The sequence below is a fragment of the Nicotiana tabacum genome, chromosome 16 (genome assembly GCF_000715075.1).
Source record: "Nicotiana tabacum cultivar K326 chromosome 16, ASM71507v2, whole genome shotgun sequence".
In the NCBI taxonomy this organism is placed as follows: domain Eukaryota; kingdom Viridiplantae; phylum Streptophyta; class Magnoliopsida; order Solanales; family Solanaceae; genus Nicotiana; species Nicotiana tabacum.
The window spans coordinates 120,912,926-120,920,034 of NC_134095.1; positions in this window are offsets into that span (position 1 = coordinate 120,912,926).

Below are 7,109 nucleotides of genomic sequence, written 5' to 3' on the forward strand. Positions count from 1 at the left end.
ATTGAAAGCAACACATCTCCTTCAATATAAAGTCAAATGGAGTGATTCAAGAGCCTAACTTGACTAAAATGTTACATGGAATCCATTGGAGGCATCAAAAGTGAATTTCAGGTTCGTTGGCATGAGAATCGAGGCAGCATAACTGGCAGAAAAATATATAAAACAAGGGTTTGTTTATTTGGTCATATTTTGAGTTGGGGAGATTGGATTTAGGCGATTTTGGAGTCGATTTACAATCATTACTTACCTCAAACTAGCCAATTCCAATACCGAGCAAGCCAAGTGATTCTCCAAAAATGCCATCTTGCGCGTTTCGACCTCTGAACGACTCGAAACTAACCAAAAAAACTAAAATACATCAAACAATGCTAAAGTAACCAATCACAATTGGAAAAGGTCGAATATTTAATCAAAAGCCCAAAATCAGCCAAAAAGCCCAACCTGGGCCCCCATCTCGGAACCCGACAAAACTCAAAAAAGTAGACAATTTATTCAATTATGAGTCCAACCATACTAGTTTCATCTTATTCCGACTCCGAATCGATGTTCAAAACTAAAAAATCACTTTAACTTTAGACCAAAAAACCCAAATTTCACTTTGAAATCATCAATCAAATGCCAAAAACGAAGATGTATTTGATTTAAGATCTATACTCAGTCATGCTATGTTTACTGATTTCATTATTCAGTCTTTATTACTCCGTTCTGATGCATAAAATGATATTTTTGGGCCGAGCACCCTGTTTTACTAACAGATCGAGTGGCTTGAGAGGTTTCTGACTGAGTGAGGCCGAGGACCTGTGTTGTGAGGATATTATGGGATCGAGCTGCACGCCGCATCATGTTGTTGTTGATTCATGATTTTTGTGAGGCCACGAGCCTGATTGATTTATGCCATGAGGTGGCTTGTTAGAAGGCCGGGGGCCTGATTGATTTATACCATAAGGTGGCTTGTTATAGCGCTTGGGCTGTAGGAGCCCCTCCGGGGTCTGTACACCTCCAGTGAGCGCGTGTACCATAAGTGAGTGATATGATGTTTTGCTCGAGGGGTTGTTCTTGATTCATATTATGCCCGAGGGGCTGTTTACGAGCGATTGTGAGGTAATGGCCGATGGGCTGTTTATGATTCATGTTTGCCCGAGGGGCTGTTCACGAGTGATGTTCGCTGAGGGGCTGTTCTTGATTTATGTTGCCCGAGGGGCTGTATATGAGTTTTTTTTTCTGCGGGGCTATTTTTGTTTTCATCATTTTTACTCACCGTTTCATCACTTCGTTGAAAACTGTTAAAAGATGTTTTAAATGGTTTTACTGAAACTAGATTTAAATGAACTTAGTTGATTCAAAACCCTGATTTTAAAAGCCTGCTATATTTTACTGAGATTTCATGATATGAACTGTATATGTTTTATTGCTCATCACTACTACTCAGTCTCTATTTACTTTTATTACTTATTGAGTTGACATACTCACATTACTCCCTACACCTTGTGTGCATATCCAGGTATTTCTAAACCCGGTAGCGGGTGTTGATTACTTAGTAACAAGTCCATCGGAGTTAGTAAGGTAGCTCTTGGCGATCGCAAGCCTGCTTTTCTCCCTCCTTATCCTCCCTTAGTTGTATTCAGTTATTTCCAGGCTATGTTAGTCTTGATGTTGTCAAACGGTTGTAGTAGATGCTCATGACTAGTGACACCCCGATGTCGGGCTTTCTTTCTGCACTGTTGTTTTGATTTAAGCTCCTTATGCAGGTTTATTGTTAAATAACTTTGGTTTTGTCTTAAAAATGAAAATATTGATTGGTTTTGGTAGTGTGCCGACTTGTCTAGTACCACGTTAGGCGCCATCACGTTAGGGTTAGTTTTAGGTCGTGACATTTGCATATTGTATTTAGATGTATTTAGAAGTTCATTCAAAACATGAATGAGTTTTGTATTGCAAAAGTTTTATGAATTTTTTTTGTAATTTTTGTTGTATGCAGGAAATAAAACTATTTTTGTAACACCTACCTATTTTATCACCGCATATCGGTTCCTTCTTTAACACAAACATAGTATCCGACCTCAAAGAGAAACTTACTCCAGAACAGTACAATTTTTTTGTACTACTTGTTTTGGAAGTTTTCTTAATATGAAGCGTTGTGAGGTCCAACATCAATTGTTCAGGTGCTTCATGGTTCTCCAACTGGAAGGAACTGATGATGATTCATTTCAATATACGTCAATGGTACAACATTATCCTTTTCAATCAGGGAGTTTGCGCTTGTCACTGGTCTCAATTGTGTTGGTGATCATGATGAATTTTAGCTTAACACAAAGGTGCCTAACAGGATTATTGATACATACTTTGGCGGTGCAAAGAATGTCAAGAAGAAAGATTTGTTGAAATGCTTTGATGACAAGAATTGGGGTCATGACAACGATGGGGATGCCATCAAAATAGCTGTGTTGTATTTCATACACAGTTTCATATTTTCCACCGAGAAGAACGCTTTTACCATCCCAAGAAAATATTTTGACTTGGTCGAGAGTGAGAGATATTCCGATTATCCAGATGCATTCCAAAACCTTATCAGTATCCCCTCAATCGAATAATCTACATAGTTACTCTCACTGTTCCACTTGCCAGAATGACGCAATAGCATGGGTAAACTTGCCATATGTAAAATCGAATTGTATTGTATTTCTATATACAATTGTATGAATCTCGATTTTTATTGGTTGAAAATAGAACTTCCTCGAACGTCAACAACAAGAGAAAGGAAGGATTGAAAATCTAGAGATTGCTCTGTTTTTTGCTATTTTTCGGATGGGAAATCTTTCCTTCAATGTGAAATACATATTATGCATGATATAATTGTGTTAGTTGAGTTATATTAGGAGACTATTTGGTTAATTGATTCCCTTTCCGTTTTAAAACAACTGAAAGGTCCATTTTTATGCAACTTACGTTACTGTATTCACTAATATAACTCTTGAATACAATTGAATACAACAATTGATTAGCTGGACTTCCCCTGATTCACGCCGAGTTTTGCTACTGTATTCATGAATACAGTAGCTTAAATATATCGAATACACCTTATAACAACTGAAAACGTAGCTGTAAGAAGTAATATAGTAAATGGTAGCTATAGATAGCTAATAACCTCTAAACAATAGTGTTTTTTGAAAATTTCTCAAAATTTTACTTACATCCTATTTGCACACTATTTAACCTATAACAAATTTTTCAAAATTATTTAATTTATACCCTAATTTTGATAACTTCGGACAAATTCTCATCTTAGTCTCAAACCTAGCGTCACTACTGTCACGACCCCAAATACCCGGTCGTGATGGCGGCTATCACAATACTAGGTAAGCCAACCCAACAAGTAACCACATTCAATTTCTTTCACTATAAATATTTTTCTAACATTTAGCTAAGTCTCAATTTTCATAAGGAATTCATAAATCACTGAAATGTGTGGAAAATATTACAGAAAATAGACCAACACAGCCCAAACATCTGGTGTCACGAGTCTAGAGCCTCTAAATACACTGATTCGACTGTCTACTACATAACAAGTGTAAAAATGCAGAAAAACAAGGATAGGAAGGAGGAAAGCAAGGCTGCGGACACCATGCAGCTACCTTGCAATCTTCGATAAGCTCTGGAAATGCTGAGAGCCCTCACTCTGTCGCTCGGGCACCTGGATCTGCACACAAGGTGCGGGGAGTAACGTGAGTATGCCAACTCAGTAAATAACTAAAGTAAATAAGGTCTGAAAGCAGTGATGAGCAGTTAAAAAAATCATATAAAAGGAGTAAACAACAGAATATCAAGTCAAACTCAACAGTTTAAAAACCAGTTTCTTCATAAAGCTTCAGTTTCGATTGAAATGCTTTGAAATCATTTACTTTGCAGTTTTTCAACAGAGGTTCATTATAAAAGAAGAGTGAAATCAGCAAAAATATCATAACTGGGTCCCTTGGGAAAGGCATCACTCATAAATATAGCCTCTCGGGCAAGCCTATCAATCACTCGTGACTCAGCTCTCGTCACTCGGCACTCACACTCAGCACTCAGGCTCACTAATATCTCATAATAGTAATAATCATAATAACCGTTGCGGCGTGCGGGCCGATCCATAGTTTATAGTCGACTACGCTCATTGGGGGTGTACAAACTCTGGAGGGGTTCTACAACCCAAACGTCATATCACTGCAGCACGCAGCTCAATCCAATATATATATCGCTGTGGCGTGCATCCCGAACCATATAAGTATCGCTGCAGCGTGCAATCCGATCCATAATATATGCATATAATATTGCTGCAACGTGCAACCCGTTCCGTAGTATTTATAATCCTTACCATTAGGTCCTCAACCTCTCTCAGTCATTAACTTCACAGCCACTCGAGCATAACAGTGGAAATCAGGGAATTCAGCCCCAAATAGTTCTCACATTTAAGAAGTAGAGTGATAAAACTAGTTTTAAACAATAAGCAGGTAAAACATGACTGAGGATATGCTTTCAAACAAATAGAGTGAGGAAAAAGAGTAAAAATGCTTCTAAGGGTCTCAACAGGTCGGCACAAGGCCCCAAACATGGTATACAACCGATAATACAGTATAAATTTCTAAAATACAGGATATCATAAGATTTTAAATCAAGTACGCGGCTTAATAGTCGCTACCTAGCATGTGTTTCACCTTATTTATCAAAACGATACGAAATACCGGGGTTTTGTACCCTCAGTTCCAAATTTACAATGGTTACTTACCTCAAACCGGATGAAATACTACTCCGCAATGCCTTTGCCTCTCACCTTAGCCTCAACTCGTGCCGAATCTACAAAAAATCAGAATCACAACATTAGAATATGCTAAGAGATCGAAGCCGAAGCAAAATTAATCAAATTATACCAAAAAATCCTGAAATTGGTCCAACCCGACCCCTGGGCCCACGTCTCGAAATTTGATAAAAATCACATCAACGGAATCCTTATCCTCCAACGAGTTCATACATACCAAGAGTACCAAAATGCGACCACAAATGACACCTCAAATCCCTAGATTAAAGTCTCAAGTTTCCAAGCCCTAACTCCCTAATTTAGGCTTCAAATCCCCCTTCATGTTTAATTAGGTAGAAATCACAATTAGATCGAGTATTAAGTCTAAAATTCTTACCTCCAATAAGGTCTCTTTGATTCCCTCTTCAATCTCTCTCAAAAAAGCTCCAAAACCGAGTCAAAAATGGTGAACTTAGGCCAAAACTCGTGAAAATGGCCTTTTTATCATTCTGCCCAACGATTTGAAATCCTTCTTCGCGAACGCGGTCTAAGCCTCGCGTTTGCGAAGAACAAAATACCATTGACCAAAAATCCTCTTACACGAACGCATATGCCATCTCGCGAACGCGATGCTTCCTGACTCCAACCCTTCGCGAACGCAGGACCTCCCTCACGAACGCGAAGGCCAAATGTCCAGCCTCTCATACTAACCCTTCGCGAACACGAGGGCCCACTCGCCAACGCGAAGGAGAAAAGTCTACAACAGCTGAAGCCAAAAATCTACAACTTCTCAACTATGCATTTGGACCGTTTACCACTCGAAACTCACCCGAGGCCCTCAGGACCTCAACCAAACATGCCAACATATCCCATAACATCATTCAAACTTGTTCCAACCTTCGAAACACTCAAAACAACATCAAAACACTAAATCACATCGGATTCAATTCTAAGAATTCCAAAAACTTCCCAATTCCGCTTTCGATCAAAAAGTCTATCAAACCACGTCCGAATAACCTGAAATTTTGAACACACGTCCCAAACAACACAACGGACCTACTACAGCTCCTGAAATTCGATTCCGACCCCTATATCAAAATCTCACCTATCAACCGGAAAATGCCAAAATTTCAATTTTGCCAATTCAAGCCTAAATCTACTCCGGACTTACAAAATACATTCTGATCACGCTCCTAAGTCTCAAAAATCACCTCCTGATGCAATCCGAACCATCATAATTCACATTCGAGTCCTTTTTCATATAAGTCAACATCTGGTTGACTTTTCCAACTTAAGCTTACTCAAAAGAGACTAAGTGTCTCAAACCTTACCAAAACCTCTCTGAACCCGAACCAATCAACTCGATAACATATAATACAGCTGAATAGAAAAATAAGAAGCATAAATGGGAAAAACAGAGCGATAATTCATTAAACGACCGGCTGGGTCGTTACAGCTACCCTACTAGAATACCTTTCTTAGTAGCAGCTCAAAGAATTGTCATCATTTTCATCATATCTACACTAAAGCATCACCATTACTCCGGTTATAATAAAAAGTCAAAGCTAGGGGTTTTATTTTTTTGATTCTTTATAGTGGAACTCTGGGTTGGATCATTTATTGGAGCTGCTATTGTTGCAGTTTACCACCAAATAATCACCAGATTTCATTCCACAAGTCTAAAATTTCTTCAAGAAGACTTCTTATCTTTATGTCCTGACCATGGATTCTCAAGATTATACTTTTTATTTTTATTTTAAACTCCTTCTAATATATTTGTATGTGTGAACTTTTCTTCTATTTAGATGTTTATCATGTGCGTACATTACCCGATTATGCTATGATGTACCCATTAACAAAAATTCTTTATTTTATCATTCTCTTACCTTTCTTCCCTAAGTCCATGAGTGCATGTCTGAAGTTGGGATTATGATCAAGCCTAAGTAAGAACAAATTATTTATGGGAAAAAGTTAGTTCATGTTCAGGATATAGTAGATATACCCTAGATCCAATCTCACATTTGATGATTTGAATATATTTTTATGAACATTATTTGATATAAAACATATATGGCATTTGATATTCTTTTATCATTGTTATTATTAATTGTTTAATTAAATTTATAAAGTCCTTGATTAAATCTTGGGACTTTTCATCGTGATGGAGATCATGATAATGAGAGTAAAGTTTCTATAATTTAATCTAAATTTTGTTCTTGATCGTAGGATTATTAATTTGGGTATTAGTAATCCGGTTAGATCAATATTTATGTGATCGTCTTTATGGGATAAAGATTAGTTGATCTCATTAACTAAATCGCATAGATAGATGATG